Genomic DNA, 26,238 nt, shown 5'->3' on the forward strand with positions numbered 1-26,238 from the left:
GACCACGCGTCAAATAGATAGATATTCGAACTATACGGTACTAATCAGTGATAATTACCGGTACAAGTAGCTGACTTCGAGTATTTATTAAATTACGCGACTTCTCTTTGTGATCAGCGACAAATAGAGAAATACGACGATAAAATGTTTGAATTTAAATGAAAGCGCCAGTGGAACGTTGTAACACAATCGGTGGAATCATTAATTATTTCCCTTTTCGCAGGAAAACGCTAATGAAATACAGGCAAACGAACTTTCATTGATTCTGATGAAGTATTAACGAACGACATATTATCTATACAGAAGAATATAAGTTGTTCCATATAGATCATAAATCAGAAGATAATAGGACTTATGGTAATTAGATATCAGACTGATAAGACTTAAGAACCAATCAAGTTCCTTCTAGCAATTATTAATAACCAATATATACAAACGCTTTTCGATGACTGATATAATTAATAATATAACTTTATTAACGATATCTTGTAACGGAGGTTATAGTTATAATTAAATCTTTTTACGTGGCTTTTATTAGAAAGTCGTCGATGATAAACTCGTTGTTCAAAGGCGTACGTTTCGATCATCTGATGGGAAGATACGCGTGTTTATAAAAGCACGATAGCTTTAGAGGCGTTTAAAGTTCTTCTTAACACTACGATAAATACACCATAAGCTTTCGCGTGTACCCGATCACTTTCTAGTTTACGTTCTTTCCCGGAAAGCAGTCGACTTTCTCTTTTCAGGGTTCCTCATCGATAACCTGTCGTCGCTAACGATAGATGGTCTTCCTGGGCCAGTAATACGCGTTCACTGTTCACGGAATTTTCATTCATTTTGGACAATTTCCTAAAGCAGGTTCGAGAAATAATTCTACAAATGTTAAACGATTCACGTGGACGATCTGAGTTGGTGTTTGATAATTCACTGTTATACAAAATACATAGTACAGTTGCTCATATTAATATCCCGACACAACGCTATCTCTCGTTGCTTTGTACGAGACGGGATAATTTAAATATCATGTTGCTTATTTTAAAAAATATGAATCATTTACGCGGAATATTCTACGTGTATATATATATAAATAATCGTCTGCCGTATCCAAAGCAACATATGTATACAGAGATAGTGCGGCCTCTGAATATTAATGTGAGTAACTGTATATATTGCACCGATTCAATTATTTAAGTGATGCTACTGATGCATATATTATGTCGATTCAATTATTCAATCAGTGCTTCTGGCACAATTGTATTATAACTTCTAACACGTTTAAACGAAATAATTTACAAAGGCAAGCAGAGCAGTGAACATTGCTCTTGAACAACGACGATTAACTAACATAAAGAAATTTCTAATGAAGAAAGAATGCGGTTCGAGAAATAGTATGTTAGTAACAGCATGTTAATCAAGATTATATTACCAGAGTTTTGTTTACCAGGCTTTGCGATTAATATTTTTCAAAATCGAAATATTCAATTGCTCTTTCGAGAACTTTAATTGCCTCGGTACTTTAACAAAATTTCAGCAAATGCATTTTCCAAAGTAATGTTATCGTTCTTCACTTTTTCTCTTATTTTGAACCATTTCCCTAAATTGTATCACGAAACTACCACATAGTGTGTTGCACGTTACGCGCACTCCGTGCATTTTTGCATATAACTCCAAATTTTCCATAAATGAATAAACATTGCAATTAAGCGTAGTACAACTAATTATCACAATAGGAAAGCGAGTTAAGAATCACCACCGAGAGACGAATAATTTTCCACGGAGTAAGAGCGTAACTGTTGAGATACGCGAAATATCGTTGACTAACGTCCGCCTTCCACGAAGGACGAATAAACGCGAACAATTTGCATCTGATGGTCGCAAAACGCGGAGAACACGACATATCGTCGTAACGGTCAGAATACAGCATTGAACGAGTCGTAATCACGTACAGAATGCGTGTAAGAATTTCACGAACGCGACGTTTCGTTCGCCGAGCTGGGACGAACAACGAGATTAAACCTGGGAATCGGGGATTCAATTTAATGAAAAGGAACTTTGGTAGTTCGTCGTGGAACCGGTTTCCGGAACGCTACACGCGCTTTTCCATTCTTGAATAATTTCATACATCGCGGCCATCGTGATAACGTTAGAAGGTAACAATGAGGAAGCAAGATATTGCGAGACACGTACAAGAGACGTAACGGAGATGTGAGATAATTGTGGAAAAAAAAAAAAGAAGAATTTCAATCAAACAATTAAATTTTATGATTTCCATATGTATACGATATTAACGGTAAATTAACGCTAGAGGGACGCGGAACAAAAGCAGATATTTCTCTAAAGATAAGGTGATAGAAACATTAACGAAACGTGAATATTGAAATTTTGTGAATGAGAAACTTTATAGGATTTCTGTACACGATATTAATACCAAATGTCCGTTTAACCGTTTAGAAATAAACAGGATCATCCCGAGGTTTCATTAATTTAGACGATGCAGTTAATCAAATATTAATTAATAATGATTTAACCTCAAGCATGTAGATAAATTTAATTGAAAATAGCTGCGCGAGTACTCAAAACGTACAGCATTATCGATAATTGTTTGCCAAATTACATACTCTAATGGCAGACTCATCAACCATTTGAAATACAACCATCCGACCTTTTCAATTTCCAAATTGTCAAGTTCCGTCAAGAGCGTTTTCTAATTTCTTCCTTCAACGAAGTAAAAATGTTGTCAAAAGCTGGGTCTGGTCTGGCTATTTCGTTCCAAGTCCTCGTGCGAAGTTGATTTAATCAAACATTTTCAAACGCCATATCGCGCACGGACGATGGAAAGGTAAAACGACGAAACGATTGTACCGCACGAGAACTTAAGTTCGCAGAGTACGCCGCATGCAGAAACCGCGTAAAAAGATTGCTGGAGCTGGGCCAGTGTCTCGTGACAAATTGACCCAGCCAACTGGCACCTTGCGGATCGTCATAAATTTAAGAGCATGCGTAACGCGCGAACATACTCGCTGCTCTGAATTACCTCGAGGACCGCAATAATTGGTCGCGAATCCGAGGCAATAGTCTAGCGCCCATTCGCGTGCATGGCCAGAACTGGGGCGGAAAATCAGCCAAAACGACGACCAATCCACTTTTCCAGAGACCACTTTTCGCTGGCGTATAATGGAGAAATTGCTACCACTCGATACGGAAAATTCCATTACACGCCTCGTCCTCGAAGGAATCGTCATTTACACGTTGGCCGCCACGCTGGTCATCGATGAACCAAATTATTAAATTTTTTAGAATGATTAAAATAAAATAAATTTCATGGGCTAAAAAGTTATAAACAAGGTGAATATGAGTTGGAAAAGATGGTTGGAAAGAGAGCAAATACAATATAATACTTGGCAAAAAATTAAATATTATGGTACATAAGTGGCGGATAAAGGAAAGTTCAACATTGCTAGAGCACGAATTTTAGTAACTTTTGTACTAAAAGTTGTTCACCATGTTGGTAATTTGTTCTGTCGTGTATTTATTCTGTGGTGTATATTATATTTATTCGTTTCTCTTATTAAATATAAATCCATTTTCTACAATTATCATGTCTCTTCATAAACGTTCCTTTGTCCTCCGTTGTACTCCAATCCATTGTTATTTCCACGGTAAAGTTTATAAAATTCGCGTGCAATTAATGTATTAACGTCAATTGCTACAGCCTCGGTCAATTACACTTTCCTTTATAAGTATTTGAGCATCCGGTGCAACTCATACACAGTCAAAGAAAAAAACATGAAATTGAACGAAAATTGAATGAAAATAGAGTGGAAAAAGCGATATCTGCAAGATACAATTCCCACATTCATGATTTTTAGAAACATTTCTATATGCAATATACGTGAATATAAACGCAAAAAAAAAAAAATACTCATTGCCCGAATTTTCGATTATTTTCAAGCAAACAGTGTTATTTCACCTGGCAATTCGATTCGACTCGATTCGATGTAGTGTATATTCGAAACGAATTAGAGTGGGCTTGTTTTAAAAAGTTTTCATCGGAAAGGGCCTTCAAAAACTATTTGCGTGAGCGACGAAGGAATATACTTGAAACGCGATGTTCAGTGTAAAAAATTTCTGGAACTTTCTCTACTATGTAAAGGTAGAGAAATTTTTGCTCATTTCACGACAATTTTTACGACGGAACGTTCAAAAGATATGTTCTATTTAAAAATGCTTGAAAATTTAAAAACTCGAATTAGCACGACATGATAATACTACATGCACCTGGGAATTTGGACAAATTCGACCGTCAAGAACTCTATTTCTATGATAATATCCAATGTCTATTCGATACTCTACTTCATACTTCTACTTTCTTCCTACATTCTCGCTCATACGTTCCACCGTAAGATGATAAATTTAGAAACGTCTTTCCGAAAGTCACGTCATTCCATGGCTCATTCCACGGATAACATACATTTTATTTAGCTTGCAACCGTATTCAAACGTGTAACAACGATGCATCGAATGTGAAAAATGTGCGACGTACCTTGAAGCGAGTTTCATAAATTACACTCGTATAACATACATATAACTATGTTCGTTACGTTACTGGTTGAAAAATCCGATAAACGTGAATGGGATTCCGAGAAATGATGGCTGGATTTTCTTGCATAATGATTTATTTAACGATATGCAAGTTGTATGTTACAGGTTCCTCTTTTACGATGTTCGAATTTTATGTTCAACAGAATGATACGGTAACTTTTCGTTTGCCAGATTTATATCACTTATTTTAAAACTTCTAAAATTTCTCTAATAATAAAAGTAATGTCGATCTTTAGCATTTTAAAGTAACCGTAAAAATAGTAATTGTCTTTACGTAATTTATTTTATTATGAAATTCGTTAGCGTTATATGAGAAAACTTGTAATAATAAATCTCGTGATTTACGAGTTCTAAAATTTCTCTAATAATAATGGTATCGATTAAATTTAATATTTTAAAGTACCATTAAAAGTAAAAATATTTCCCAAATTTAGATCATCTGTTTCATTATCAAGCTCGTTACTGTTATACGAGGAGACTTATATTAATAACTTGTGACCTACGAATTCTAAAATTTCTCTAATAATAAAAGTAGTATTGGTCGATAGTTAAATAAATCGTATTAGTTAATTCAATTATGTTTGTAATTTGTGCTCCGTACGTGTCCTAATACTCACGACTAACCGTGTACTTTTAATCAATTTTCGCGGGCAGATGCGTTATTCGGCGGTTTTGACATCCCATCCGCTCCCGTAGTCTAACTTTAAACGCGTTTCGTTAACTAATTAGCACGACTATTATAACTTTATAATTCCAATGCCGCGCTCTAGCCAAAAACCGCATAATACCAGCGTAATTCTAAAATGAGAACGAACTACCCAACTAAACTCGATCCCACCGGAAGAAACAAACTGCCTGCTGTTGCTCCGGTTCGGTTCTCCGTTCACCTAATCAAAGGACAGTTTAAACGGTGTGCAACGAGCAGCCTGTTAACCGTCCACGAAATTGCCAAAGGTGACGTCCGTGAAGGTTTAACAGCGAAAGCACAGTGGGCCACTTTAAGAAGCAGAACTCCGAGCATCCATTATTCCAGGGTTAGCGTCGTCGTGTCCCGGTTAATCGAACGTGAAAAGCGTGTCCCGACTTTCGACAATGGAACAACGACATCCGGTTTACAATGTCGCGAAAAGCGAGGCAAGAGGAAAGCATAGGATTAGGGAAAGGGACGTCTTTGAAACAAGACGACGACGTCTAGGAAACACGACGACGACGACGACGACGTTCACGAAACGAGACATTGACGTTGAATTTCTAGAGGGTTAAATGTCGTTTCAACAACGTATAACTAGGCGACATCGACCTCCCTGTTACCTGGAATCGATTCCCCGGCGCAATGTCAAATTGCATGGAGTTTGCACGGCACCGAGCTTACGCAGCGATGCATTTAACTTCCGAATGATCGATGAACGCTCGACTCCGTTCAGACGAGCAGAAAATGACGGCCTTGAAATTTGTCGCGATCCCGGATGCGTTTGACGATTAACGGATGATGAATTTGTTGGAGGTTTGTGTTTGCGAAGGTTTGAGTTTGTGGCGAGACGAGAAGAAAAGTGAATGAGCCTCGAAACAAGTATGTACATACTATTATAGTACTTGGAGTTGGATCGAGTATATTTGTTAAGTTTCAGGATCGAATTTAGCGAATTACGGAAATTTCGTTGAAGAAGATGTATCGTACTGTCGACATCATGAGTGGATCTCGGTTGTTTGTGTAAATTCATATTTTTCGAGAACAAACATAATTTCAAAGCAACATGATATTAACATAATATTAACATAATAACAAACAACATAATGATTGATAAAACGACAAACCTAAACATAACAAAAGAATCTACATGCATAAATAAGCTACATATGTAAGCTTACGCACTTAAAAATTTGTTTTATTAAATAAATATTACAACGAGGAATTTATGTTAGACATTTTCTCTATTTTCGCTTATTTCGAGTATACTTTTGCACATTTAAATACAAAATTTAGACAGTCTAATCATAAAGAATACCTCGTTCATTCTACCATAATGCACGGAGCTTTGACGTCGTTATTTTGTACATAACAATAACTTTTCAATCAATGTTGGTTTAATTCTAATTAACTTTCCTCCGTCTAAATTACTTTGTACTTCCTTTGTGTTTAAATGCTTCTCTGGTTATTAAATTCTGCACGAATTAATCTACTTTTGAGCTGTGTTCAAATTTCCTTATTTTTTAATATTTTTAATTATTATAATATTCCATGTGCGCGTTATTGAAAGCATCGCCTTCTGTGCGATTACCAGCGAGCATCGAGCTACTTTTGGCAGAAAATCCTCCGTGAAAGAAACTTCCGTAATATTTCGCCGGCATCGTATCCGCGGAGCTCTATTTTACGATATCGCGCATTTATTCCCGACGAATTACGCCACGTCAAAACACTCCTACATAACCGTGATGATCGATGAATGCTTTCGACCACGTTCCTGTAATTCGGCTGGCGGTGGCTGTTTGGTGCTCGATGCACTTCCTACGATCGATTCATCGATAATTACTGTGACGAGTTCGAAAAGGCCCGTCTGTTTCCTGGAATCGCGCGGTAATGGAAAACAGAAGCAGAACGGAAAAAGAAACCGGAGGAACGAGAAAGAGAAGATACGCTTTAGACACATGCCATTCGCTTAGATGAATGATAGTTCGTTTAAAGATAACACTTAGAAGAAAAAAAAAAGAAGGAGAAAAGAACAATGAAAAACAATCGATCAATGGTGCTACGGTAGAATAATTCTGTCAAACTATGGAACAAAGCGTACACGCCTTTCAACTTTCAAATTCTCGTTGATTTTTCTCCGATGTAAAATTCTAAACTTCTGAGTCTACTATTTGCGAACGTTAACGTTAAAAAGTATCGCTTGTTTATTTTCTTACAAGACTGTATTTCATTTTACTTATTTTTAAGATTGTTTTTTACGTACTTTGTTACTTGAGACGAGTGTCCTTTATGTTTTAACTTGCACGACAGACTCTATTTGTTAACTTATATTTACTTTTCAAATTACACGACAGATCGTTGCAATTAATTTGTACATTTTCATACAATTCGATCAAAGTGCTCATATTTGGAGACTCTTTTTAGAAATAAAGTTTTCTCCTTAATGTAAATTGAACGGAGATGTAAAAGAAAATAGGATGACACATAGATTCATCTATTTGATCCACAAAGGGTTCATAGGTCGTGTTACACCGTTTTTTTTTTTTTTTTTTTTTTTTTTTACGTAATACGCGCAGAAAATTTCGTAACGATGCGACGATATCATCGTCGAAGAGGCAGAGAATGGCTGTATCGATTATGCAACGAGCTCGTGCACGTGGAAATTTTGGCGATGACCGCCTCTAATTCCCAGTTGTAAAGTTTCTCGCCGCTTTGTAAAAACGATGTGCAAGCGTGTCGTTGTATTCTCATTCTCTCGCCATTATCTACGTTATTTATTGTCGCGATAATTCCCTTATGAGATGAGAATCTCATTGTTGCTGCCATGCTCGCGTGGAAAGCAACCATGGAAAAACTTCATGCCTGCTTATACATTTTCACCAACGATAATTACGTACGCCGTGGGATAATTTTGGTTTTAGCGAAGTAGAAAATGGGAACATTCCCCTTTCGTAATCAGTTCTTCGCTTCCATTTTAATTACGTCGATGTACCGATCGTTTCTTCTTAAACGCTATACATTTCATTTTAGCGGATGATTAAGCAATCGAAATGTATGTACTTAACAAACGATGCATGCTATTTTAATAAATCAGATCCAGTAAATCATAGAAATATTTGGACACCGGTATAATTCTGACCTTTAAGTTTCGTCGGTAGCGACGGTACGTCCGTTCCAAAAATGAAGCAAACGTTTGACTTTGCAGATATAATTGCATTTAGAACAATAGTGAAAAAAAACAAATAAAATTTCATATTACAAAAGTATTCTGAATATATAGTTTAGAAATTGAAAATATATTGGTATTCTAACAAACGCCAGATATTATATTTGAAACCACGTGTAACTGGATATTCGTATCAAATGAATAAATAAATTTTAAGTTCCGATACATCTATGAATTTTTATTCTGCAAACGTAAATTGACCAAAGAATGGTTTCGCGATGTTTTCCCAAAAATATTAAAGATTATTGAGAATGAAATGCGGAAATCCTATACAAAATTTAACTGAACGATTTTTCGTAAAAAAAAAAAAGGATCAGACTCGCGTGAAACGAATTTCTAAAACGTCAAAGATTATTAACTATGAAATGGAGAAATGCTGCACAAACGTTGATTGAATGATTTTCCGTAATAAAAAGGATTAGACTCGCGTAAAACGAATTTATAAGGCGTCAAAGATTGTTATGAATGAAACGGGGAAATCCTACGTGAAAATTAACTGAATGATTTTTCGTAAAAAAAAAAAAAAAATCAAATCCACGTAAAACGAATTCATAAAAATGTCGCGAGAAATACGTTAAAGACCGTGACAAACGAAAACAAGAGGCTGGGATTTGAAGATAGTACGCGTTTACAAGCAGACCGACTTGCTGCGGAGACGAAACTTATTTCATAGACCAGCGACGTCGACTGGTAATTCTTGAATGAACTTCGACTTTTAACAAGTCATTGAAATAATTCGTAAATTATTTCGCTGTCCCTCGGGATCGATACGCCACGACGCATGTAGGTACAAATGAATGCCACGTAACTTTGATTAATAAATTTCCGAATGTATTTACGCGACACCCGTTAAATTATATATTCTATGCGTTACTAAACTGACCATGGATATAGCGCACGCAATCGACGGAAACATAGCTAAATAAACAGCTACATTTACCTAATAGACAAATTTCAGTCAGTTCAAATTTCGTTATCGATATTTCCACGCGGTTCAACGCGATAAATCTCCGATTCTCGGTTAATTATTTCCACGCTGTTAAAACGTTCTCGATGCAAATTAAACCACGTGCAATTTTTCAATTGCTCCATTATCATTTTGTAAAAGGCTAACATACGTAACGTCGTGATTCCGAAGATACGATATCGTCTCGTATCGTGTTCAAAATAATTCAATTTCTAAAAATTCTTGGTTAATAATTTTCACTTTGATCAAATCTTCGTTGTGTACACGAATATCGTAGAATTTTCCATCTTTCTGAATGACATTAAAAAAAAAAAGAAAAAACTACGATGTCTAGAAAATGCTGCTTGTCGAAGACACAACGTTATCGTGTTAGAACGCTCCTCAAAAAATTCCGCAATTTCTTGACTAATGCGAGAAATTCCCGATGCAATCGAACCTCATGAAATTTCCTACTTTTCATAATGATCGTTTCTTAAAAAAAAAAACTACGATATATATATATATACAGTATGATGTTTATTGCAGCTCTGAAAACACAGTAACATCGCGTTCCAGATGTTCAAATCGAGAGAAATCTTCGTTTTGTCTCTCGTTCCTTCTCTTTCGACCCACACCAATCCTGGATCTTTATATCCGGTCTTTACGCTGACGATATCACGGAAGAACGTGCACCGGGAAGCATAAAAAGCGACGAGCACCCTGGGAGAACCACCAGCCACTGAATTCAAGCACCGACGAGCAGGCGCGGCTCTCTCTTTTTCTTTAAAATGTGTCACTCGTCGCTCGTTTTCTTTGTTTCGTTAAGCATCGTCTATATCGGCAGAAATAGAACGGAGATTTCGAAAAACGTATCTACGTTTCCACCAACCATACCGTTAACATCGACTGTCTCTCTATTAATCGCATTTCGAACGATGGTTGCGAGCAAAAAAGAAAGAAAAAAGATAGAGACGAAAGTATTATAGAAAAGCTACGCGGAGTGCAACAAAACGAGGAGAAACGTTGTCTCGTTATTCTCGAAATTGTATCGTCGCGAATGGGATTTCGAACTTTTAATGAATAAAAAGAGTGCCATTTTTTTCCCTACGGTAATAACGGACTTCTGATGCAAATTCAATTGGGCCAAACAATTATTTCTCTATGGCGTTGGAAACGCGCGATTGTCAGCCTCGTTGAATTATTATTCGAATCACACAGGAAAGGAAACACATAGAGATTTTGAAATACGGTATGCCCTGAAAAAAGGAGAAATTTGTCATCTTGTCTGTGATTTCTGTAAAATTGCGACTCTTTAACGCGTTAACAGTTATTTTTCTGCTCAACGTTCCATCGTAATCATGTATGTCCACGTTTGCTATGTGACAAGCATTAAGACAAGCGATTCTTCGCATGATTTTTAGTTACAAGCAGACTGTGGATTTTCATGCAATCACGAGAGACTCGAAGGTGCGGAAGAGCACAAAATGCACATAATACACGAAACGATATAAAATATTCCAAGTGAAGTATTTGTTAATAGCCAAGTACACGTTTATTAGATGAAACAAATATCTATTTATGTTCCATTCATTTGGTTATTCTTTAATTACAAGTAGACTGTGGATTTTCATGCAATCACGAGAGGCTCGAAGGTGCGGAAGAGCACAAAGTGCTCATAATACACGAAACGATATAAAATATTCCAAGTGAAGTATTTGTTAATAGCCAAGTACACGTTTATTAGATGAAACAAATATCTATTTATGTTCCATTTCTTTAGTTATGTTCATGAAAATATAAAATTGCATTAAAAAAATCTTATCCAATAACAGGTAAAAGAAGAAGAAGAAGTGGACTTAATTAAAAGAAAGGAATGTCAGGCATAAAACATACATCGTTCAATATCAAGAATCTTATTAATCTTATTCGTTTAATCTTAAACAATTAGTCGAAATAAACTTCAAGGAAGACCATTTGTCAACATACAATATGAAGAATTCGCAGAACTCGAACACTCGAAAATCAAACACAGGACCTTTTTGTTCAACAAAAAGGAACGAAGGGAAGAAAAATGGACACGAGTCGAGGCTTTCTAAATATCACAGACTAATTGACTGGCCTCTGAAATGGTGAAAGAAAAGAGACCGAAGCCGGTTCAAAGCTTGGTCTTCTTCAACGCGAATTCAACAAGTTAGCCGTTTTTCTTTGGCCGAACGGAGCTTTAAAAGAGGCTGCACCGTGTGAGATTCACGAGAAATCTAGATTAAAGGAACAAGGGGTTTGCTGTAAGGACAAGCCAACTTCCTTTCCTAGGTGACTATTCTCCAAAGAAAATTTCCTTGATCTTTCTTCACCCTTGACTTTCGTGATAAGATACACTTTGATCGATCAAACACCTTCAATGGAAAACTTGCTCGATAGATTCGTACGCAAGTTGAATAGAATCAGCAACTTTCAATGAGTTTCAATATCGCGCACGTTCGTTGATGATCCGACACGCTTTTTGCAAGATGGATTCGAAACCATTAGCCAAAAGTTAAAAAACGTTTTTCGACGTCCATTTTGGGTAAATTTTTCCTCTGAGAGATTATTTTCTTTCTTTCTTTTTTTTTAACTTTTATTGCATTCTCCGATGGTAAATGAATAGAAACGAAGTATGACGGTTTTGAGTTTAGCAATCCATTGGTTCAAAAGTTATTTTTATTCTTGGCTTACTGCATGGCTTGTTTTAACGTGATAACCATTTAGACGGAAAGTCGTATTATTTATTTAAACACGTATCGTGCTCAAAGTAGCGGAATATCGCTTTAGTATAAATTTATAATTTGCCAAATAACATCAATCACGAAGGTTGCATAAGTGCAGAGATGTATAGCCTAAGTAATACGAATATTACTTTTCTATTTCCACGAGACAGTGTCCAGTTATACTCATAGTAGCAACAAAGACGAACGATCTATCTAACACGCGTATGAAGAAGAAAGCCATACAAAATTTTGTTACCTTTTTCGTACAGTCACTTTTGAACGACAAGATTGCTAAAACTTAAAATTGGTATCGTTGAATTTTATTTGATAAGTATTTCACGAGTATAAGTTTCGACTAAAAAGTTAAGTTCCCAGAGGGCAAACTTCACATTCCATTTTTAATGAAACTTTGATATTTCGTAAAATCCGATAAATTCTTGTTGTCTTTCTTGTATCGGTGTCTCTTTGTCACTAAAATGTAGTATCTTAATAAAACATAGTTGAAGATAGAAAGTTAGTTTAAACCGTTAGGATCGATGATGACGGTTTTTAAAAATAGTTCACAGATTGATAAAGTTTCACGAGAAACTGTAACGAAGCAATATTTTAATATCTTTAATAATAACAAAACATCACGAAGAGAAGATTTCAATTCGAAATATGTATTTGTAAATCGCTTGGTATTTTTCTTTCGTTATAGCTTTCGCTGAAAATCAAACGAGTAATTCGTCTTCGATAATGCTTTCATCGTTGAACATAATATTTATCTTACGATCGAAACTTAATCCCGCAAACGACGAAACTAATAACTTTCGCGTAACTAATAATTTCGTAATTAATTAATTTTGTCTTTCTCTTTACATGCATGTTTCTAGCAAAGCCACGTTTTGTGAAATACAACATATTATACATACATTAATCGAATCGTTTGAACGCGTAGATTGCAAAAATAGCAAAATCATTCCAGGGAAAGTTATTACTAGAACATTTCGATGGAAATTGCATATACTGAAAGTAAAGGATACGTTTATTTTCTACATACTATTTCATTGCTTAAGATGCGTCTAATAAAACACATCGTTATAACTATTTACTTTCAAAAGAAAAAGAAAGCTAATACAAGTTGATTAATTAACACGTTCACTCTCAACTTAACCCGCGTTATTAAATCTTTTAGAATAATTCAAACAAGACAAATTTCGTGGACTAAAAAATTCTCAACAATATAAACGATTTACATAACATCAGATAAAATTGCACAAAATACAGTATAATATTTTTCAAAATTTAAATGCCATGATATAGCGTGTCTCGATCTATCACGCCTCCCACGTCAAACTATATAAAACTCACGTGGCAGTCAACGAGTTAAAACGTTTCGTCCTCGAGGGATAAGGAGCCACGATTCAAGTTGATTATGAAATTACGTTTCTTATGTTCTTACATAATGTGTCAAGTACGAATGTCGGAGGTCGACCTCCGATCGGATCGAAACCGAATGAAATATTAATCGACGACGGTGTATCGTTTCGATGACGTTCGCGTGTAAATAGAATAAAGGACGGAATAAATATTACAGCGAGACAAAAAGATGCGAAACAGAAGGAAATACGACGTGGAGGGTAAGCTCAGATTGCCAAAGGGGTTTCCTGTTCGGTGTAAACCCCTCGATGCTTTATCTTTGCAGTTGAACCGTATATTCGCGTGCTCTGGCGAAATTTCTACTCTTATTTGCACATATACCATTGGTGTTTCGCGGCAAGTTCGTTTATTCTTCGCTCAAGTGGACTCACGATCAGCAAATCCCGTATTCGATGGCAAAACGATTTGATAGCTTAGTCGCTAATGAAACGAAACTATCGGCGCAATTAACCGAGTTCTCGGCGAAGAACGAAGCTTCGTTGACTGTAGAATCGTTAACCGGACGCCTCTCGATCCGTACACCAGGTAAATGGAAGGTGCGGCTTGAATAAAAGCCTCGAATGGGAACGCATAAATTTCTTTGTTACTATCGGCAGGGCGAAAAACGCAAGAGTAAAGCCTCCTTTCGATTCGAAAGCATTCCCTGGATACAAACGAACGCTCCTATTCGCGGAAATTCTTTCTTTTTCTTTTTTTTTTTGCTTTTTTCTACAGGAAATAATACCTGGCTTTCGTCGTTTAGTTAAGCAACGAAATGTTCAATTGTTTTAATGAAAATGCGATAATTAAATTAATGGGTTGGAAATGGAAATGTGGTGCAAGCGTTTTGGACTATGGGGAGCTTTCTTAGGAATTTTCAGGCCTTTATGAATAAGCGTAACAATGCGTTTTAATGTTTAAATGTATGCAGATGTCTCTATTAAAAGTTTACTTCCTTAAGTTATGGTTTCTACCGCTTTTCATCCGATTGGCCTCTATTCAATTCGTGTACTAACGAGAATGAATGTGTCTAATTTTGTATTGTTAATTATCTATCCATTTCTAGTTACTATTATTTGGTATCAAATTAAGGAAAAAGCGGAGAAAATATACGATTCTTTTGATATTAAAATATTTTAATTAATCGATGCTTCGATGAGAAAATAGTAGCACAGGTGCATTTCTTCAACAGGTATTTATCTATCGCGCCTTGCTACGATCTTCTAAATCTTTATAAATAATATTGCATGCACATAACGGTGTGTTTCAATCTTTAGAATAAACCTTTCTACTATACCATAGATTTCTCAGTTAAAATTTAACCCTTAAACTGTAACAGCGAGTATTGCATACCCGGGCTATCTCGACCGGCTTGAATTTCTCGCAAAAAATGTTATTTCACAAAAGTTTTATGATAACCTTAATTTAAAACGTTTGAAAATGTTACGTGAATTTTTGTGCATCTTTTCCACGAGAATTGCCTACTGAGAAACGCATCGGGCACGAATGTTTCGCGTTTAGAGCTTAAGGGTACCGTAAAAATGTTTCCAGTCTAAAGATTAATTAAATCCAGAATTTTCTCAAGTTAAAATTTCGTCACGTACCATTTTCCCTTCGATCAATCGCTCTCTTTATTCGACGATTTTAATAACGATAATGAACATATTGACTATTATATAACGTATGCTATTATACAGCTATAAAAAGTTTACGATGGTATTAAATATTGGAAAATTTCTGTCGGGCTTACTCACTCATTGTCAGATTACGGGATATTGCCGGAGGGTACGCCAAACCTTGTGATTACAGCACTCGCGTGTTTAAAATTAATAAATATATCGGTTTAACACGTAACCGCGATCGTAAAACGAGCATGGCACGCCAACAGTTAATAAAAGTAACGTAATTATAAATATTCTAGAAATTTTAGAGAACGCCATAGTACGTACGCGCACTTCGAAGGCTGAGCGAACACTAAACTGCGTACAATGACGAGTAATAACACGACCCAAACACACGCCAAAACCGACTTTTGTCGAACTCTACGATTCTCGAATTGTTTATTCGGCCGAGTGAAAACCGAAACAGACTGCGATAACATAGAAGATGTTCAGAAAAAAAAAAGAAATGCCTCTGCGCTTGACAAGCAATGATACGATATCACAGTTCGTCGAACACGTCCCTTTTTTTTGCTGAATGAGGAACGCGAGCACAGATGTTTACACTTCATGGACAATTTATGCGCATGTTTTCGTTCCTCTACGATCAATTCCGAAACATTTTGGTTAGAAAGATACCCCAGACTTTTGAATAATAAAGTAATATGTATTACGGTTTGATTCGATATGAATGGCGGAATAATATTAGAATATGTATTAAGCGGGGATGCAAGATTTTTTGAAATACGTAATCTTTCAGGTAGAAAGTTATGGTAAATAGAGTGGTTAAAGAATACAAGCGAATATTCCTGTAGGTAGAAAGTTATGGTAAATAGAGTAGTTAAAAAATACAAGGGAATACTCTGCCAAAATTAAATGCCTCTTGCTCTTGAATAATACAAAAGTATCGCGGTTTGATTCGATGCGAATTGCAGAATAATATTAGAATTTTTATTGTATGCATGATTTCTTTGGAAATGTGCAATCTTCTAGATAACAATTTATTATACATAGAATGCTAGAAATCTCTAGCTCTAGGTAACAGCTTTTTATGAGAATCTATAAAGATACGAAGAGAAGAAAATCCTTCTAGAAATACTGGTTCATCGTTGATAAGCAGATTGCGGTTACTTATGCAAATTTATTAAAAACAGATAGAAGCCAGATAAATAATTTAGTTTCATCCGCTAAATAAATAATTTTTATACGATACACGGTTATCACAATTTTAGATTTTCTCTAAATGCGTAAACATTTGCCGTCTGTCAGTAACGTATACTTAACGTAACTCGATCATTTTCAAGCAGAGAATAATTCCTTCCTTAAATAACAAAACAAATTTCCCAGTGTATTTCTCGTGACAAAGCTCGAATATATCAGCCTGGAATATTATATCCGCACGAGCGCCAACCCGCCCCTACCACATCCTCCGTAAACAATGAATCAGTAATTTATCATGGCACAAAAGTCACTGGAGGCTGTGAATTCGTAGGAAAATTTGGCTCATACCTGAAATCTCTAGACAAGGCCAATCTCAGCGGACGACGACGCACACCATCGTTGTTGCATCGTCTGCATGCACGACGTTGCTCGTCTAGAATGCCTTATCCCGGTGGTACGTGATCCAAACGGCGATGATCCGCTCGCAGACGTGGACAGTTTGACGAGAACGATTAAAACGTTGAATCATTAGCGAGACAGAGGCAACGAAGTGGCTAGCAACGCGCTGTTTTCGTCGCTTTAATGCTAGCTGCACCGGATACGCGCATTATCGGCCGAGACACCTACCAGAAATACCATTAGCGGCCATTTATTTCGAACGAATACCCAATCACGACGGCCGATAATCTAGTGTCGGGTCACGTTTTAGCAGCAGCTGAAAGTAGCAGCCACCTGGCCGGCCCCGTTTTTCGTTCGACGTTTCGCAATACGGGGAAAAGGTTCATCATCGACTATTCCAGAGACTAAACACCTTGGCTGTTGAAGTACACTTCGATGTGTTTTATATAACTACCAGTCCCTGTTTAATCCTTAGTTGCTTAGATACCCTGGTTTCTCAAGTACACTTGAGTGTGTTTTTATGTAACTACGACCCCTGTTTAACCCTGGCTGCTTAAATACCTCGGTTGCTCAAGTATACTTCTTCGTCGTCTTTATGTAACTACAACCCCTCTTTAACCCCTGCCACACGGCCCTCGAAGGATTTACACAGGCCACGAAATTATTCGAACACTTGTAGACACTTCCTATGAATATATTATGTGTATGATAAATCTTGAAATTTCATTAGCACCGTCGTCAGACTTGATTATCTTGATTATGTTGGAGAAGTTTCAGGCAAATCCGAAGATACGTATTTATAGAAATTACAAGATGTTTATTACAAATTATTGCACATTTAATAAGAATTTAGCGTATAGCATAAATAATCATGCTTCTGACTTCCGTAAAAATATTTTATAAATCGGCTTTACTTCAGTTTCAACTTTAAACGAAGGAAAATCTTTTAATGTTTTAAGAAAATCTGTAGCACACGATTGTTACTTTATAAATATAACTTTATAAATACATTCTTTCCCATGTTTTCCTCAAGTTTAAGAAACTTTCGAAGGGTAGAAAAATACGATCCGATGGAAAACGACTCAAATGTCACAGCAGGGTTAACTCGAATGTCTAATCGATATACCAGGTTTATGAATGACATTTCCGTGAATCAAAGTACGATGTATTTATCACCATAACGTGACCCTTCTATATTCTATTTTTATTTCCTTCACATACGACAATATTCCTCTTTATGTACCTGTATCCTTCTCGTACAATTTTATTTTCTTCTTTTTTTTTTTTTCTTTTGGTAACTCCATAAATTTCTTGCTATTCGTTCAACCGAAAATTCAACGAGCCATCGCGATGTTTGTTAGGAATAATCTGTGAATATTCTATTAAAGTATTTTTGATTATTATGAAAAATTTGCTTCTTTAACAGTTTCGAACAGCCAACAGTGGTTCTCTAGAATAATCGCAGTGTTTGGGGTGAATGACGAAAGAGGAAGGTGTGATAGGGAGTGTTACAGGTTTACACGAGCTCCTATCAGTATTCCGTGCGCTTTCAGGAAGGCAGGTTCCCCTCTGCAGAGCCAGAACTTCCGGCCGCAGCTAGTTTATCGTGAAACGAAGAGTTCAACTCTATGAACTTACGACCGGGCAACGTTTTGGGACAGCTTCGTCGACTTTAAGATAGCATGTCGATGTTTGCTCAGCGAGCAGCTGGCAAATTATTTTCCAGCAAAACTTCGAAATCGTTTGCGTCTTTGGAAAGGGGTTCGGGGTCCTCGAGCGAAATCTGTTAAAGTATAAGGGTGGCTTTTGTACGGATTGAAGCTGCAATTGAATCCAGAAATATCGTGATTCTTTCGCAAAAGCAAAGTAGATAGGAACTGGAATGAAGTATCTCGTTACTACTGACTCGAGATCTTCCTCGAGAAATGGCCGTACTTTGTCCCAGATTTCAAAATCTTATACTTTCCACGCCGAACTGCTCCATCTTTGTTCATAACGAAACGTCCCAGTCGACGATCTAACATTCGATCGGCAATTAATTTTTACGTTTCCTCTTCTCTTCTTATTTTCATCGACCAGGTAAGAAAAAGTTAATGATAGCTTGTTCGTCGAAACGAGAGAGAGAGAGAGAGAGAGAGAGAGAGAGAGAGAGAGAGAGGAAGAAAAAGAAAGCAGAACCCAGCGATGTGAAACGGTGAAAAAGGTAGACATCTCGAGGAAAAGGTCAGCCGGCCACTTAGTCCTTAATCCTCTCATCGAGTTCCAATTAATACACGTCGGCAGCCGTTATTCAACATTCAGGAAGGAGGACCGCGCGGATTAATTGACTCGCTACGATTTAAAATCGCCGACGACAATGGACTACCGAGACCTCTTCCCTTTTCCTTCTATTTTTCTTTCTCTTTCCTAGCCGCGGATTAAGGAAATCATTCCTTGGGATGAAGTCCTTGCACCGCGACGGGAATTTTTGTAGGCCGATAAGACGCCGGACCGAATTGGATCCGATAAGAGGATCAAGAGTAAAATTTGTGACCGCGCTTAATAAGCGGAATGAAAAGCAAATAGAACAGAATCGTTCCACCGGGAATCCCCTGTATATAACAGAAACATTTCTTTCTAGAAATATACAAAATAATTGGAGTGCGTAGACGAAGAATATACGATAAATCACATTTTTCGTTTTTTACGATGAAACGGTTTAACAATTTAGTAGAATATAATGTTGTCGATAAAACCTGTGTTACGAGTATTCTCTTTTTATTTGATTTTCAAGCTGAACGTATTTTAGTTTTTCGTCCACCTCATAATTTAGTCAATGTTGTCTATCCAAGTATTAAAATATTATTTATAAATATAAACTTTAAAACAGCGTTTGTTGTAGCGATTTTGCCTTTGGCTGGATCTGACAGATTCTTTCCACTTTTAGCTATTTGATATTAAAACGAGCCATAAGGATATTAAAAATCAACAAATTAACAAAAATGTACTTGTCGTGTTCCTCTCCTGTTGTTTACGATTTAATTTGAAATGAGACATTTTTTCTAAAAATTCGATAAAATACGAATACTTGAAGATTTACTATGATTCAGCAATTCCAGGAAGACTTCAGAATTCCAGAGGAGCATCGCTCAGAAAATTTTCTTCCACAAATTGTTGTTTTATAATAATCCTTGTTTCTATCGTTTTCTAAGAGAAAAGGAAGATGAAACTGCATGCAGAAACATCAAACGGGTTACGACACCTTATGTAACGTATCGCATGGAATTATTCAAGTATTTCTAGCACGCAATGGAGGATAAAGGTGACCCTGTTAACGACCTTTCTTAATCCTTCGACCTTACGTTCTGCCAAGCGAGGGTCATCATGCTCGATAAACCAATAAATTTTAATAATCGCCAGCAAGAGGCGAACAAAGGACCGAACGATCGCCAGCAGATCGAATATTTCTCTTATTCTTTCGACGAATAACGTGACGAAAGAATCTCGTGGACTACGATGGAATCTCGAAGTCATACGATGCTGGAACATCCTCAAGAATCTCTTCCACTTACAACAGAGAAATTTCAGCATCGCCTGGCCACAACGATGAAGAACTCTATATGAAAGTAAAAAAGCGAAACTTACATCGCGAAAGTATTTGAACAATTCACCATAGACAGTCCCTATATCCATGTCGTACGTGTTATGTGAAATATTTTGAAATTTCATCGCCACCTTAACGAGAGAAGACTTTCGTAATTATATTGGTAAAATTTTCTAGCAATCTGAAAATGTATATAAAAGTTACAAAACATTTATTACAAACGTATAATATGTAATAAAAGATTGATTTACCGTACGAATAACCATGTTAAACTGGAAATGATAAAATGAAGAAATTCTGTGAATCGAATATCGAAACCTATTACAGTTATAATAAATAATTGACTGATTAATTATTTTCTTCATTTCTACGAAATATACGCTTGTGCTAAATGTATTGTAACTTGTATATGTTTTTTCAGATTTGTTTTAAACATTACGGATAGAAGAATTATAGTGAAGTTTCATTATAGTGTTAACAAATCTGAGAAAGAATGTCTGCAACGGTTCGAATACTATCTCATTCTTTTAATATCGTAGAGAATAGAATTACTTTCTCAATTTCTTCATAGTCCATCGATTCCCATCCAGCTATATCGATAAAAGAAGCGAAGGGAAGTCACAGAATGACCAACCGGTCGAATAATACTCACCATTGACCCAGTAAACTGCAACTCGAGAAATTTCCTCGCCACCTTAGCGAGAGAAGGAAAGGAAACTGCCTAAGGAAATATAGGCTCGTTAGAAGTCGATGCATTTCCTTCGTTTCGCGATCAAATATTCTACGGAACCGAAACGAAAGGAAGGCGGTAGACCAGATGGTCTGCCTTTGGCAGATAGAGTCTTTGGTAGATACGAAATCTATCGAAGATAGAATCGAACAATCGGAACGTCAGAGAAAACGAGAAAGCTTAATGAGAACGAGAGCTGTCGCTAGATGCGCGAATTTTCGATTAATCGCCGAAGTCGTGGCAGAAAGGTTCGAAGATTTCAGATGGCAGCCAACGACGATGTATCGCGTGTCTTGTGCGAAACATTCTGCAATTTCATTCGTCTCGTTGTTAAGACTCGATTATCATGATTATATTGGCAAAGTTTTGAATAAATCTGAAAATAGATATAGAAGTTACGAGATATTTCTGGTAAATGATATATAATTTAGCAAGAATTTATTTAATACGAATAGCCGTATTTCTATGGCTCGCCGTATGAAACAAATGAATAATAATAAGTTTTCTTGTTTCGCTCTGGTTTTGTTTCAACCTCGTAAGAGACCATTTAATGGCTTAAGAAGAAAGATTCTGATAAGATCGATTTTCGCCGTCTGATGCGCGAATTTTCGATTAATCGTCGATTTCGTGTTACAAAGGTTGGAAGCTTTTAGGTGACAGGGAACAACAATGGTTTGTTCCATCAAACGAAACGTTGCAGTGGAACTTGAACTAGTAAACGTAAATACCATCCCGTAATTACGACGCGTGTCATCGTCTGTTCGCGTGAATAGCAGAGTCCGCCCAGGGTGATTTGAGGAAGCAGTGCATCGCGTGCAAACAGCAGCGACGTGTCTCTTTAATGGGAAAACTCTAGACAATGTTGTTGCGGTTAGTCGGGTCCAAAACGAAAGAGAGGGAGAGCTTTAGAGATCTGGAATCAGATGGACGAGAAAAAGAAGCTGCAGGGAGCGAGAATTGATCGAGGTCAGGTTAATACCGGTCGAAAGAAACCGTAATTGCTTAATTCTCGGAGCGATTCCAGACGATTCGAAGCGAACCAAGAAACCGTACAGCCCTGATCCAGCTGTTTGCTGTATTCGATTTATCTGCCATTGGTTAAACGAAAGGAGATCCTCGGTCAGATCGTAGGGATTTTAATAAATAAAGGGGAAACGCCCGTTTCAGTCGGAGAGACAGCGAAGAAAAATTCAATTTGTCAGCTGACTGGATCTAGAAATCGGTCTGATATCAGTCTGATCAGAGAAATAGCTGGAAATTCGGTGGTTCGTAGAATTTAGATTTCAGCGTGGAGCTCACGATCAAAGGCGTGACGTGGAAAACGATTTCGATGGCGATTCACGGTGACAACCGGTCCAAGGAGATCCGGAATTCCAATGATAACGCGATTTCCGTGGACACACGGTCGCATGCTACCAATTCGATCATAATGCACATCCTGCTTTACGACATCAAACGTTCCCACCGCGATATGAAACGATGGCAAAACCTCTGCTGACCGAAGAGGTAACATCCCTTCCGGTGGACAACTCAGAACAAATTCAATTTATCGGCCGGCTAAATCTCGAAATCGAATCTTTCGAAAGGAGGAAAGAGGATTAAAGCCGAGTGGAGGATGGAACTTTCGATCGTGTAAAATGAACGTCGACTCTCTATTCTTTAAAGGACACTAACTTACACGGAAAAGCAGAGAAGGCAACGAGACAGAATTTAGAGCGGAAGAAGCGACGATAAAATTCCGGATTTCCATTTTAAAATAGTGACAGGGATGGAAGGGGGGAAGAAACAACGCAACGATAAAGCGGCATTCGCTCTAAAACGAAAAGTGGACTGCTTTTTTTTTTCCCGAGTAGATCCCTTCGTTTTTCGGGCTGCGTTCGCCAACGAGCGAGAGATCTGTGAACGAAAGATTCAATCTGTCGGCGGGCTCGGTCACGAGGGGATCGACTTCTCCCCGTGGAGTGCGAGAATAACAAAAGGGGGATGACGAAGGGAAGCCAGAAAGGAGAAACGAGATAGAAAAAAGAACACGCGAGTTACGGCCCACGATATTTCTACGCGTGAAATTGAAACCCGTGACGATCTCACCTCGAAGCGACGATCAGCCACTGCCGCTTTCTCCGCGTGCACCTTTTATTCCCCCGACGTAGATGGACATTGAAACGCGTTGGTGTAAGCGAATAACCTCTTCCACGGCAGCATGCAGAAATGACGAGAACCAGGGCTCAGAGAGATTTCATTTCCGTGGCAGTATTTCTGATCCACGAATCTCTAAACTTCTCGATTGAGATGAAACACAGGATGAAAAACAGGAAACGAGCGACGGAATCGTAAAGATACGACACTCGTCTCCGAGACTTGCCAATTTGTTTCCATTATCGAGCTATGTTTGAATGGACACCAATTTCTCGTCTTCTCTTTTATTTTTATTTTACTTTTTTTTTTTCAAGGAACAACTCAAGAGTTTCTCCGTGCAGTTAAGTTTTCGAGTAGTTTGTCCATTTGGAGTAGTATGCAAATCGGAGAACGAGAGGAACGTTCAGCTACGTTTTTCCTTTTTTTTTCCTTCTCGTTCTTTTCTTTGTTGAAGTTGAAACTGTAAAGGAGTTTCGAGTTCCCAAATGCCAACAAAGGTGCGAATGTTTGCATGTCACTGAACCTTCGATCGACAGAAACTCGATCTTCCTTGGACCTTCAGGAGAAGCAGGGGGGAAGGGAAAGCGTATAATCCAATGAGCAAATATCGAAGATAGAACGAGCGTGTTTGCTATCGGTCATCCTAAGCCGCAAATAACGAGAGGGTTCGTCTAACACGAGGAAAACTCCCTGTGATTCTTCCCTTCCTCGTTGTCTCGTCGATTCTCCTCTCCTCGCACCTTCTATCGAACTTCTCAACGAGAATCCATAAATGGCCCTCCAAAAATGAAAGAATAGACAGACCACAGGAATAGCGTACGAGGCTGCTGGTAACATGATATTCAAACACTCGACTCGCGATTTATTTAAAATCACAGTAGCGATCCAAGCGACTGGTGCAGGACCGAGCAACAAGTTATACACCATAACAAGCGTATCAGCAGAGAGGTGTGCCGTTTCCTCGCGTCGATCGTTAAGGCATTCATTCGAATTGGAAAGAAACTTTGAAGTTTCGAAACAAAAACGCTCCTTCTAATCCGCTAGATCTGTTCGATCCTTTGGAAACTTTCACGTCATACAACGAGTCACAAATAAATTTAAACAAATTAAGTTAGATTAAATCGTTATGTTAGGGATGCGAAAGGAGGGAAATTCGTCATAGGAAAATCGAAGCGACGTACCGTCGTGACGCGTTCACTCGGACGAGCCACGGATCTAGTATTGGATCGTATGCAATCTTTCGAAAACCGAGTAAATTCTAACAAATTGCAATAAATTAAAAAAGAAAAAAAGAACATGCGTTAGGGATGCTAGAGGAGAGAACATTGTTAAAAGAAAAATCAAAGGGTGCTCATCGCGCGTTGTCTTGCCACGGATCCAGGGCTGGATCGTGCGCGACCGATCGAAAATCACGTGAATTGTAACAAATCGGAATAAACGAAGAAACGTGCATTAGGAATATTAAAGGAGAGACATTTGTCACAGGAAAACCGAAAGGATGTACCGTCGTGATGCGTTGACTTGCCACAGATCCAGCGCTGGATCGTATTGCACCCGGTCGAAAATCGTGTTCAGATCCGGTTAAACCCGAGTCGAACGTCGGCCGTCGATGCGCTGTCGCGTAAACACGGATATCGATATCCGGTGAAAACGGTTCCCGATGCAAACGGCGCGATGTTCGAGCGACCCGGTGGTCCGGAGTACCGTGCCAGTACTGGTACTGTGGAGTTTGTTATCGAGTAGCGGCGAGAGGAAAAGCGGGCAGGGTGGTGGCAGCTCTGCTTGGCTGACAAGTAGACAGAGATGGTATTACGCAGGCGCTAACTCGGCTCGCCTCGCGGCAACCTTCCATCCTCCCTCTACAACCCCCGACAACTCGAGTGTTCGGCCACCCTACACGGCCAACGATGCCACCTACACCGTCACCCATCCTTGGAACGCCTTATCTACTCCGAGATGTCCAGCGAACCACCGTGCAAGCGATTCGGGATTAATGACGGAGATAAATACTCTGAATATTCATTATTTAGGTATTCTGGTTTTCTGAATGGAGATAAGGTATTTCGTGAATGTGTGCATGAGAGTAATTGCAGAGCTTTTTGAAGAAAAAAGAAAAAGATGACCTATTCGTATATATATAGTTCGTACGATTGGAACAATAGAAAAGGATAATGTTTTCTATATTATTAGGCACGTTCAAATATATGTAACACATAAAAATATACATGTAAGAATTCAATTTTTATTTGAAACATTTTCTCGTAGAAACAGTTATTTTGCTTCGCGTTACGAAACTGTCTCTGTCTATTACACACAAACGCTTGGCATCGATTGAAACTTCATTAAACGTAGAAAAACACGATCAAAAATTTGTCTTGCGAACAAACCCTTAGAAAGATTTTCACTGATTAATATTCTATCCTGTTTCGGGAAGAAATATTTTTAGTAAGACCAGACAATTTTGAAAAGTTTCTTGTGAATGATACAGAGAATTTCTCAGCGGTAAATATCAGACGGAAGAAGTTGCAGGATCTTAAACTTCTTATAGGGTGGAACTGTAAAATAAAAAGGAGGAAGACAAGGAAATATCGCGAGGTATCACGGGCGATCTAAATTACCGCGCTTCTTTGTCCAATGAAACGATCGGAATGAAAGAGGCGGAAAGTAGAAGCAAGAAGAAAACGTTCGAGTTTGGATTCTCGAAGAATTACAAGCATCGAATCAACTTCGTCACCAGCAACTGTTTTCTTTGGAAACTCCGCCAGTCCTTCGAGGGATGTACGGTCTCTTGACTTTCCCACACCTTTTCCATCTTCCGCGCCGAAGCGTTCCAAGATTTGATCGACTCGACCTGTCAGAGACGCTGAATTGTCGTCGATAGCGTTGACGTGACTTTTCACCAAGTACGATTAACCCGACCCACTCCCTTAACGAGCAGTGGTTCGACCTATGACACATCGA

At 37.9% G+C, this 26,238-nt stretch overlaps 1 protein-coding gene across 9 annotated transcripts in view; it reads right to left on the reverse strand.

Moving 5' to 3' along the window:
* Positions 1-25,002, reverse strand: part of 5-ht1 (serotonin receptor) — a 158,425-nt gene extending 133,423 nt beyond the window's left edge. For 2 of the 9 annotated variants that reach the window (XM_072012106.1, XM_072012105.1), the window contains exon 1: positions 24,782-25,002. The gene's annotated coding sequence lies outside the window, so the exon portion shown is untranslated. Of the gene's footprint in view, positions 1-2,662; positions 2,682-15,364; positions 15,576-16,777; positions 18,208-24,781 lie in introns of those variants that run through there. The other 7 variants (XM_072012107.1, XM_072012104.1, XM_072012100.1 and 4 more) reach the window with 6 other exon arrangements.
* Positions 25,003-26,238: the final 1,236 nt, after the last annotated feature.

Source organism: Bombus fervidus, chromosome 10, assembly GCF_041682495.2.
Source record: "Bombus fervidus isolate BK054 chromosome 10, iyBomFerv1, whole genome shotgun sequence".
Taxonomy (NCBI): Eukaryota; Metazoa; Arthropoda; class Insecta; order Hymenoptera; family Apidae; genus Bombus; species Bombus fervidus.